Source organism: Ovis canadensis, chromosome 6 (genome assembly GCF_042477335.2).
Source record: "Ovis canadensis isolate MfBH-ARS-UI-01 breed Bighorn chromosome 6, ARS-UI_OviCan_v2, whole genome shotgun sequence".
In the NCBI taxonomy this organism is placed as follows: domain Eukaryota; kingdom Metazoa; phylum Chordata; class Mammalia; order Artiodactyla; family Bovidae; genus Ovis; species Ovis canadensis.
This window is the reverse complement of record NC_091250.1, coordinates 101,270,059-101,282,107: the sequence shown is the minus strand read 5'-3', so window position 1 is coordinate 101,282,107 and position 12,049 is coordinate 101,270,059.

The window sequence follows — 12,049 nt, the reverse complement described above, 5'->3', positions numbered from 1 at the left end:
CCATGTGAGAGGGAGCCCAAGGTGGGGCATCCTCTGCTATTCAAGCGGGCCCCTGTGGCCTATGTAGACGGTGCAAGCCCCTTGTCTCGGGGCTTTATTGGCTTTCTATGTAAACAAAGGAATTTCAGCCTCTTTTCTCCTTTATTTTCTCCTCTACACTATTCTTTCCTAATCTCTCTTTATATCTCTAAATAAATAAGTCTCTCTTCGCTGACGCCGTCTCCCCTTCAAATTCCCTGGATCCACGGGGGCTGGACGCCAGCAGAAAAGAAACATTTGAATACAATAGTGTTTTACATGTTGCGAATAGACACAAGAACAATGAGAAGTCTGGATTGAACCCAGGTCTCCCACATTGTAGGCAGACGTTTTACAGTCTGAACCACCAGGGAAGTCCAATATCCATGTTACTTTGAAGATATTCAAAGTATTTTATCTTTACTTTGGTGCAGAATAGTGTAGCTTTATCTTGCTACAGAAACTGTTCAATAATTGGAATTGTGTTTAAAAATTCACAATTTTGTTTCATTTTTAAGACTTCCAAAACTTCTTGGTTATTACTGTGCATCAAGCCTCAGCATCACTTTTTATCTAAAACCACAGCAAGCCATTTGCCTTCATCCAGGTTATAACTCATTTCCCAGTGGAATATTTGTGGAGTTAGAAATATAGTAGCTGATACCTGCTTCCTATTATGTTGTTCTTTAGTCAATAAGTCTTGTCCAAATCTTTTGGGACCCCATGGACTTGTCCAAATCTTTTGGGACCCCATGGACTATAGCCCATGAGATTCCTCTGTCAGTGGAATTATCCAGGCAAAAATACTGCAGTGGATTGCCATTTCTTACTCCAGGGGATTTTCCCAATCCAGGAATTGAACCAGTGTCTCCTACGTTGCAGACAGATTATTTACCATTGTGCCACCTAGGAAGCCCAGTAGGCTTAAATATTCTTCCTCAAATCTATCCTGCAACACAGGCAATCTAAAAAGGATCAGTAGTCATTGTACAGTGAGAACTACTACAAATCTCCAACAAAAAGTCAAACAGTAAAATACAGAAATAAATAAAGAATATGAACAAGAAATTGACAGAAGTGAAATGGCCAATGACCTGTAAAAAACGGCAAAGGCCACTCATGTTTTCAGAAGTGCAAATTAAATCAATTAGTTATTTTCCTACAAGTGATTTGTGGAACAAATATTATGGTAGAACTACTTCTCTGGAAATGGATCCTTTTTTTCCTTTTTCTTTTTTTGCTATTTTTTATTGGAATATATTTGCTTTTGTTAGTTTGTTAGTATCTGCTCTACCATGTCATGAATGAATTATCGGTATACATATATCCCCTCACTTGTGAGCCTTCCTCCCATCCCCTCACTCCACCAGTCTAGATCCCACCCCTCTAAGATCACCAAGGTTAGCTCCCTGTGTTTAGAGCAGTTTCCTGCCCCTATCTAGTTTACACATGGTAGTGTATATATGGGCTTCCCAGCTGATACAGTGGTAAAGAATCTGCCTGCCAGTGCAGGAGATGCAGATTCGATCTCTGGGTTGGGAAGACCCCTGGAGTAGCAAATGACAATCCATTGCAGTATTCCTGCCTGGAAAATCCCATGGACAGAGGAGCCTGGTGGGCTACAGTCCATGGCGTCACAAAGACAGGCATGTTGAGCGACTGAGCACACATGCGCAGTGTAAACATGTCAGTGCTACTCTCTGAACTTACCCACTTTCTTCTTCCCCATCTGTATGTCTGTTCTCTATGTCTGCACCTCTATTCCTTCTCTGCAGGTAGGTTCATCAGGACCATTGTTCTAGATTCCATAAATAAGCAGTAATATATGATGATTTTACAACTCTATATCTAGTTGTCTGTCAGGCAGAAAGACTTGGGTATGGTCATCATTATATTCTGAGTACTTCCACTAGCACCTAAATGGCTGTCAGTGTACAAACCTATAGCATATGTATGAGTGATATGGTCACTAGAGTAAACAGGTAGATTATAGGAAATATTGTTGAGTGCTCTCCATGTCACATTACTAGATAAAGGACAAGTTCTAGGAATTACACAGCCTAAGCATGACACTCTCCTTTGGAAATAAAATTAAATATATGCAAATTTATATAACCACAGAGGAAATGATCTTACAGAATATACCTAATTTCCAATGATGGGAATTTAAATTTTTATTCTCTAAATTTCATTATTTGACATTCACAATTGATTATGTGACTTTAAAAATAATTGGTGAAATCAACATACTGATTCATGATATTAAGTCCTAAGATTTTAATATCATGCTATCAATGTATTTGTTTAATTCAAGAATTAAAATGACTGGAAATTTGGGATAATATTAATATCAAATTAGGGCCTTTTTTAAGACACCTATTTTATGTTTTAAGTATTATAAATAAATATATTACCACATTGTATTTACAATGTCAATAGTTGTAAAATCTTAACTCACAAAAATTTCGCTACTGTGGTTTAAGCATCAATATTTAATGAATTTTTCAATAGCTTAGGGACTTCTGCTGGCATACATCTATACTTAGGTTTGTACATCTATGCTTAGATTTGTAGTGTTTTTGAGACATAACTACAAGTACTATGACAGCTCTCCCACTGGGTAATTTCCTCTCTTTTGAACTTTAGTTAAGTCTGGTTGCTGTCTCACAAATGTTTCAGCTTAACTTCCATGGCTCAATTATGAAATACAATATATTCTGTCTCCATTTTTCTTTCTGTCTCTATCTTTATGTCTGTGTCTGTTTATCTTTATCTCTCTCTTTCTTACCTTTCTATCTGCCTACACCTCATACCCAAAATTTCCATGATAAATGACCATTTGGTGGAGAGAGACATAGATATGCCTAAGAAGTCCCAGTAGTTCGAGGCTTCCACCAGTTTGACTTTTCCCAAATCAATCACCTGATATGTCCTTCAGATGAATACAACCTGTCATCACAAGACTGTAACCATCTGAGACACCATGTAAAATAATCACCTAGCCAAGCCCAGCCAACACCCACAACTATGAGAGAGAAAATGATTGTTGTTGTTCTAAGCCAGTATATTTAAGGGCAAATTATACACACTAACAGATAACAGAACAATAATTACACTTTTGTCACAATATTACAATTAAAATATAACTGTCAATGTTACATTTTAAAAATAACTGTAACCCAGAACGGAGAGCCACCATACCATAATGATTTAGAGGTTGCACTTGGAACACAGATAGCCAAAATTTAAGTCCCTGCAAAACTATTACAGAGTTATGTAGGGTTGGGCAAGTTAATCAATGACATTATTTCAGCTGTTCAGTGAAATACAGATTAGGCAGTGGTGTTAACTGAGCCTCCCAGTTGGTGCAGTGGTAAAGAATTCTCCTGCCAGTGCAGGAGATGCAGGTTCTATCCCTGAGTCAGGAAGATCCCCTGTAGGAGGAAATAGCAACCCATTCTATTTCCTTGCCTGGAAAATTCCATGGACAGAAGAGCCTGGTGGGCTACAGTCCATGAGGTCCCAGAGTTGGACACAACAGTGCTATGCGCACAATTGGTATTAACTAACTCATGAGGTTGATGAAAGGTTGAATGTGCTAACATTGTTAAGCAGTAAAAATAATTGCTGTATAGAGTGAAATGCAATTTGTGTTAATAATTGTCATTTAAATGCATAGAAAATTTCCACAATAATTTTAGTCTTCACATATACTTGATATATTTTTAAATATAACATGTTTCAAATGTAAATGAAAATAACAACATTTCCTATTAAAGATGTAGGAATTAAATTTATGGTACAGGATTGGATTAAGATGGTGGAGTAATAGGACAGTGAATCACCTCCCCCCATAAACATATCAACAATTTGTCTTCATGTGGAACAGTTCACACAGGAAACTAATTGGAAACTGGAAAAACTCTTTAACAACTAATGATATAATAAAGATTACCATATAACTGGGTAAGATGGATAAAAACATAGGTTTGGGACTTCTGCCCCTGGAATGGATCTGAAAGGAAGAGAACATTTAGAGAGACAGACCCTCACCCTGGGGATTAAGTAAGTGAAGCCATAGACAGCACATCCCAGTCCTGAGGTCTTACGCAGAGGAGACAAGCCCTTTTGGCTGCTGAGACAGATAGAAGAGCTAGAGAAGCTTAGAATCTGTTCTTAAAGAGTGCACATGTACTGGCTTGCCAACAAACAGGGTAGGGAAGCTTTGTGCTGATAGTTGCTGCCTCACTGCACTCACAATCCAAACTGGTATACATCAATTATAAAGATATATGCACCTAACATCAGAGATCAAAACACACGAAGCAAAAGATATTGAAGGAGAAGAGACTTCCCATATGCCTAGTGGTTAGCAGTTTGACTGCCAGTGCAGAGGACACTGGTTCACACCCTGGTCAGGGAAGATCCTACATGCCACGGAGCAACTAAGCCCGTGCTCCACAACTACTGACCCTGCACTCTAGAGTCCACAAGGTGCACTCCTGAAGCCCAAGCATCCCAGAGGTCATGCTCTGCAATAAGAGAGGTTACCATATGAGAAGCCTGCACACCACAAGCAGAGAGCAGCCTCTGCTCACCGCAACTAGAGAAAGACCCAGTGCAGCCAAAAGCAAATAAATAAATAAATTTGGGGCTTCTCTAGTGGCTCAGATGGTAAAGAATCTACCTGCAGTGCAGGAGACTCAGGTTTTATCCCTCGGTCCAGAAGAACCCCTGGAGAAAGGAATGGCTACCCACTCCCATATTCTTGCCTGGAGAATTCCATGGTCAGAGGAGCCTGGTGGTCTACAGTCCATGGAGTTGGACATGACTGATTAACTGACACTGAAGCCCAAGCATGCTAGAGTCCATGCTTTGCAACAAGAAAAGCCACCAAAACAGAAACCTGCATACCACAAATCGAGAGTATCCCCTGCTCAGCACAACTAGAGAATCCAGCATAGCCAAAAATAAAGAAATTAATAAATCTACAAAAAGAGAACTTAAAAGAGAAACAAAAAACCCAACATTAATATTTGGATGCTATATTGCCTTATGTTCAGTAATATATATAAAACTAGGCAGAAGATGAACTAGGAAATGGAAAACCTCAATAATGCTATAAACTAACTAGGTTAAGGAGATATCTGCAGAATACCCCATTCAAAATGGGTAACATATGCAATCTACTCAAGGGCACATAACATTTTCTAAGATAGGTTGTCACTGGGGAATGAAAAAGTCTCAGCAAATTTAAAACAACTCAAATTATATGATGTATAATCTCTGACCAAAACAGAATGACAATAAAAATCAATACCAAGAAGGAAATTTCAGAAATGTACAAACACACAGCTATTTTGCAATACATTACAAAAATAAATGATTCACATGTGAAAACATAATTAAAATTGAAAAATAATTTAAGGACAATTGGTGTCTCAGATGGTAAAGACTCTGTCTGCAATTATAGGAGACCCTCATGATCCCTTGGTCAGGAAGATCCCCTGAAGAAGGGAGTTGCAACCCACTCCATTATTCCTGTCTAGAGAATCCCATGGACAGAGGAGCCTGGAGAGCTACAGTCCATGGAGTTGCAAAGAGTCAACATGACTGAGTGACTAACACACACACACACACACACACACAAATGTAAAACATAACAAAACTTATCAGAATGTATTAAGGCAGACATTTACAACTCTGATTTCTTAGAAATGTCACCGATAACTTCCTTTCTTTTTTTAAATATAAATTTATTTATTTTAATTGGAGGTTAATTACTTTACAATAGTATATTGGTTTTAGAATGGACTGGTTAGATCGCCTTGCAGTCCAAGGGACTCTCAAGAGTCTTCTCCAACACCACAGTTCAAAAGCATCAATTCTTCGGTGCTCAGCTTTCTTCACAGTCCAAATCTCACATCCATACATGACCACTGGAAAAAAATAGCCTTTACTATGAAAACAGACCTTTGTTGGCAAAGCAAGGTCTCTGCTTTTTAATATGCTGTCTAGATTGATCATAACTTTCCTTCCAAGGAGTAACTGTCTTTTAATTTCATGGCTGCAATCACCATCTGCAGTGATTTGGAACCCAGAAAAATAAAGTCAGCCACTGTTTCCCCATCTATTTGCCATGAAGTGATGGAACTGGATGCCATGATCTTAGTTTTCTGAATGGTGAGCTTTAGGCCAACTTTTTCACTCTCCTCTTTCACTTTCATCAAGAGTCTCTTTAGTTCTTATTCACTTTCTGCTATAAGGGTGGTGTCATCTGCATATCTGAGGTTATTGATATTTCTCCTGGCTATCTTGATTCCAGCTTGTGCTTCCTCCAGCTTAGCATTTCTCATGATGTATTCTATATCAAAGGTAAATAAGCAGAGTGACAATATACAGCCTTGGTGTACTCCCTTTCCTATTTGGAACCAGTCTGTTGTTCCATGTCCAGTTCTAATTTTGCTTCTTGATCTGCATAGATTTCTCAAGAGGCAGGTCAGATGGTCTGATATTCCCTTCTCTTTCAGAATTTTTCACAATTTATTGTGATCCACAATATCCAAGGATTTGGCATAGTCAATAACATAGAAATAGATGTTTCTTGGGAACTCTCTTGCTTTTTCCATGATCCAGCGGATGTTGGCAATTTGATCTCTGGTTCCTCTGCCTTTTCTAAAACTAGCTTGAACATCTGGAAGTTCATGGTTCATGTATTTAGTCTACTTATATAAAATTAAGTCTACTTATATTAAATTTAGTCTACTTATATTAAGTAGAGAGAAGCAACCCCACACCCGAGTAGCAGTGGCTGCATGGGTGCAGGAGGACTGATAGGAGCTACTCTACCTTCAAGATCAGGAGGGGCAGCCATGAGGAGATACCCCTCATCCAAGGTAAGGAGCAGCGGCTGTGCTTTGCTGGAGCCACCGTAAAGAAATACCCCATGTCGAAGGTAAGAAAAACCCAAGTAAGATGGTAGGTGTTGCGAGAGGCATCAGAGGGCAGACACACTGAAACCATAATAACAGAAAACTAGTCAATCTAATCACACAGACCACAGCCTTGTCTAACTCTATGAAACTAAGCCATGTCCTGTGGGGCCACCCAAGATGGGTGGGTCATGGTGGAGAGGTCTGACAGAATGTGGTCCACTGGAGAAGGGAATGGCAAACCACTTCAGTATTCTTGCCTTGAGAACCCCATGAACAGTATGAAAAGGCAAAATGATAGGATACTGAAAGAGGAACTCCCCGGGTCAGTAGCTGCCCAATAAGCTACAGGAGATCAGTGGAGAAATAACTCCAGAAAGATTGAAGGGATGGAGCCAAAGCAAAAACAATACCCAGCTGTGAATGTGACTGGTGATAGAAGCAAGGTCTGATGCTGAAAGAGCAATATTGCATAGGAACCTGGAATGTCAGGTCCATGAATCAAGGCAAATTGGAAGTGGTCAAATAGGAGGTGGCAAAGGTGAACGTCGACATTCTAGGAATCAGCAAACGAAAATAAACTGGAATGGGTGAATTTAACTCAGGTGACCATTATATCTACTACTGTGGACAGGAATCCGTCAGAAGAAATGGAGTAGCCATCATGGTCAACAAGAGTCCGAAATGCAGTACTTGGATGCAATCTCAAAAACGATGGAATAATCTCTGGTCATTTCCAAGGCAAACCATTCAGTATCGCAGTAACCCACGTCTATGCCCCAACCAGTAATGCTGAAGAAGCTGAAGTTGAACAGTTCTATGAAGACCTACAAGACCTTTTAGAACTGAGACCCCAAAAAGATGTCCTTTTCATTATAGGGACTGGAATGAAAAGTAGAAAGTCAAGAAACACCTGTGTAACAGACAAATTTGGCCTTGGAATATGGAATGAAGCAGGGCAAAGGCTAATAGAGTTTTGCCAAGAGAACACACTGGTCATAGCAAACATCCACTTCCAACAACACAAGAGAAGACTCTACACATGGACATCACCAGATAGTCAACACCAAAATCAGATTGATTATATTCTTTGCAGCCAAAGATAGAGAAGCTCTATATAGTCAGCAAAAAGAAGAACAGGAGCAGACTGTGGCTCAGATCATGAACTCCTTATTGCCAAATTCAGACTAAATTGAATAAAGTAGGGAAAACCACTAGACCATTCAGGTATGACCTAAGTCAAATCCCTTATGATTATACAGTGGAAGTAAGAAATAGATTTAAGGGACTAGATCTGATAGACAGAGTGCCTGATGAAATATGGACAAAGGTTTGTGACATTGTAGAGGAGACAGGAATCAAGACCATTCCCATGGAAAAGAAATGCAAAAAAGCAAAATGACTTTCTGGGGAGGTCTTACAAATAGCTGTGAAAAGAAGAGAAGTGAAAAGCAAAGGAGAAAAAGAAAGATATAAACATCTGAATGTAGAGTTCCAAAGAATAACAAGGAGAGATAAGAAAGCCTTCCTCAGTGATCAATGCAAAGAAATAGAGGAAAACAATAAAGTGGGAAAGACTAGAGATCTCTTCAAGAAAATTAGAGATACCAAGGGAAGATTTCATGCAAAGATGGGCTCAATAAAGGACAGAAATGGTATGGACCTCACAGAAGCAGAAGATATTAAGAAGAGATGGTAAGAATACACAGAAGAACTGTACAAAAAAGATCTTCATGACCCAGATAATCATGATGGTGTGATTACTCACATTCACCTAGAGCCAGACACCCTGGAATGTGAAGTAAAGTGGGCCTTAGAAAACATCACTATGAACAAAACTAGTGGAAGTGATGGAATTCCAGCTGAGCTGTTACAAATCCTGAAAGATGATGCTATGAAAGTGCTGCACTCAACATGCCAGCTAATTTGAAAAACTCAGCAGTGGCCACAGGACTGGAAAAGGTCAGTTTTCATTCCAATCCCAAAGAAAGGCAGTGCCAAAGAATATTCAAACTACCACACAATTGCACTCATCTCACAGGCTAGTAAAGTAATGCTTAAAATTCTCCAAGCCAGGTTTCAACAGTATGTGAACCATGAAATTCCAGATGTTCAAGCTTGTTTTAGAAAAGTCAGAGGAACCAGCGATCAAATTGCCAACATCTGCTGGATCATTAAAAAAGCAAGCGAGTTCCAGAAAAACATCTATTTCTGCTTTATTGACTATGCCAAAGCCTTTGACTGTGTGGACCACAATAAACTGTGGAAAATTTTGAAAGAGATGAGAATACCAGGCCACCTCACCTGCCTCTTCAGAAATCTGTATGCAGGTCAGGAAGCAACAGTTAGAACTGGACACGAAACAACAGACTGGTTCCAAATAAGAAAAGGAGTACATCAAGGCTGTATATTGTCACCTTGCTTATTTAACTTATATGCAGAGTTCATCATGAGAAACACTGGGCTGGAAGAAGCCCAGGCTCGAATCAAGATTGCCAGGAGAAATATCAATAACCTCAGATATGCAGATGACACCAGAAAGTGAAGAGGAACTAAAAAGCCTCTTGATGAAAGTAAAAGAGGAGAGTGAAAAAGTTGGCTTAAAATTCAACATTCAGAAAACGAAGATCATGTCATCTGGTCCCATCACTTCATGGCAAATAGATGGGGAAACAGTAGAAACAGTGGCAGACTTTATGTTTTTGAGCTCCAAAATCACCACAGATGGTACTGCAGCCTTGAAATTAAAAGATAATTACTCCTTGGAAGAAAAGTTATGACCAAGCTAGATAGAATATTGGAAAGCAGAGACATTACTTTGCCTACAAAGGTCCGTCTAGTCAAGGCTATGGGTTTTTCCAGTGGTCATGTATGGATGTGAGAGTTGGACTTTGAAGAAAGCTGAGCACTGAAGAATTGATGCTTTTGAACTGTGTTGTTGGAGAAGACTTTTGAGAGTCCCTTGGACTGCAAGGAGATCCAACCAGTCCATTCTAAAGATCAGTCCTGAGTGTTTTTTGGAAGGACTTATGTGAAAGCTGAAACTCCAATAGTTTGGCCACCTCCTGCAAAGAGTTGACTCATTGGAAAAGACTCTGATGCTGGGAGGGTTGGGGGCAGGAGGAGAAGGGGATGACAGAGGATGAGATGGCTGGATGGCATCACCGACTCAATGCACATGAGTTTGGGTGAACTCCAGGAGTTGGTGATGAACAGGGAGGCCTGGCGTGCTGCAGTTCATGGTGTCGCAAAGAGTCAGACACGACTGAGTGACTGAACTGACCGAACTAAACTTATCTTAATTATTAACAGATGTCATCATTTTGTGAATTGATTTCAGATTCTTTTGTAATTTCTTTTCTTTCTCTCTTACTGTTTTACTTTGTAAGTTGATGTTTTGGGAGTAGTGTGCTTTTATTGTTTTATCACTTGTTTAGTTATGTTTCTGCTTTATTATTATCAAGAAGCTTTCATAATATGTCTTGCAGTAAAACTTTCTAATTTAAACTAAAATCTTAACATCTAGTCCATGAAAAAATTCTACATATTAATTGGCACCCTCCACATTTTGTTATTAATGTCTCGCTTAGAATATTTTTTTTACTTTTTATTCATTAATAAAATATTGTAGATACAGATTTTTTTAATATATTTCTGTTTTTGATCTATATGGTAGAATTTATCATTGCAGTATTCAAGCACTCTTTGTTGCATTATATGTATATCTTTACCAGTAAGTTTTATGTTGTCATATGTTTTCATGGTACTAATTAATGTCTTTTTGTTTCAGCTTGAAGACCTTCATTTAGCATTTCTTCTAAGGCAGGTCTAATGGCAATGAATTCCTTCAGTTTTTGTTTGTCAGGGGATGTCTCTATATCTCATTTCTGAAGGGCGACTTGGTGAACAAGGGATTCTTGGTTGACGGTATGCTCTTTGAGTGCTTTGAGTACAACATACACTTTCTTCTGGCCTAAAAGGTCCTACAGAGATATCTACTGATGATTTCATCAGTATTCCCTTGGATATGATGAGGGTTTATTTTTTTTTCCCCTTGATGCTTCCTAAATTCTATATTTCTCAATTCTGAGTGCCTGGTTATAACGCTTTTAAATGAAGAGTTCTTTGGATTAAATCTGTTTGGGGATATTTGGACTTCATGTAATTAGATGTCCACAGTTTTCCACAGATTTGGGAAATTTCACCCATTAACTACTTGAATTAATTTTCTGCCTACTTTCTCCCTCGTCTCCTTCTGGGATTCCTATAGTGTGAATACTCTTTCCTTGATAGTGTCCCACAGTTCACACAGGTTTACTTCTTTTTCATTATACTTACTATTTTTCCCCATGTCTGGATAATATCAAGAGATCTTCCCCAAATTTGAATATTCTTCCTTTTATTAACTCTTGGTGACTCTACTGTTGAAGCTCCTCATTAGATTTTAATCCATTGTAATAATTTAAAGGTTAAAGTTAGAGATAGCAATTATATTATTTAATTCATTGTATTCTTCAGCTCTATAATTTCTGTTTAGTTGGTTTTATAAGTCTTTTCTCATTTTTAAACTTTTTATTTGCTCATGCATTGTTTTTCCTGATTTCATTGAATTGTCTACATCCTATAAAATGTCACATATCTTCCTTAAAACAATTGCTTTGAATTATTTTCTGGTAACTTGTAGATCTCCATTTCTTTGAGGTCTATTACTAGCAAATTGTTTGTCCTTTTGGTTATGTTAATTTTCCTTGTTTTTCCACTTTTCTCATTGTTTTTGATGATGTCTCTGTATTAGAGGTAACTGTCACCTTCTCCAGCCTTTCTGAACTCACTTTGTTGGGGAAAGATTTTCACCTCAAATTGTCTGTGAGGGTGCTAGGTGAGTGGGATGTAATATCTTTGTTCTCAAGAGTGCATGACTGCATAATTTCTCTGCATCTCCATCAGCATAGATCAACATCTGTGCAGACTGCATGGATCTTCTGTGACCAAAACTAGAGAGTTCTCATGGGTAGTGGTAGTGTTGGCTAGGGCCATTGAGGTACTCCACAATAAAGGCTTCTGAGGTCCTACTGTTCTCCTCTTTGGCTCATGGAAGT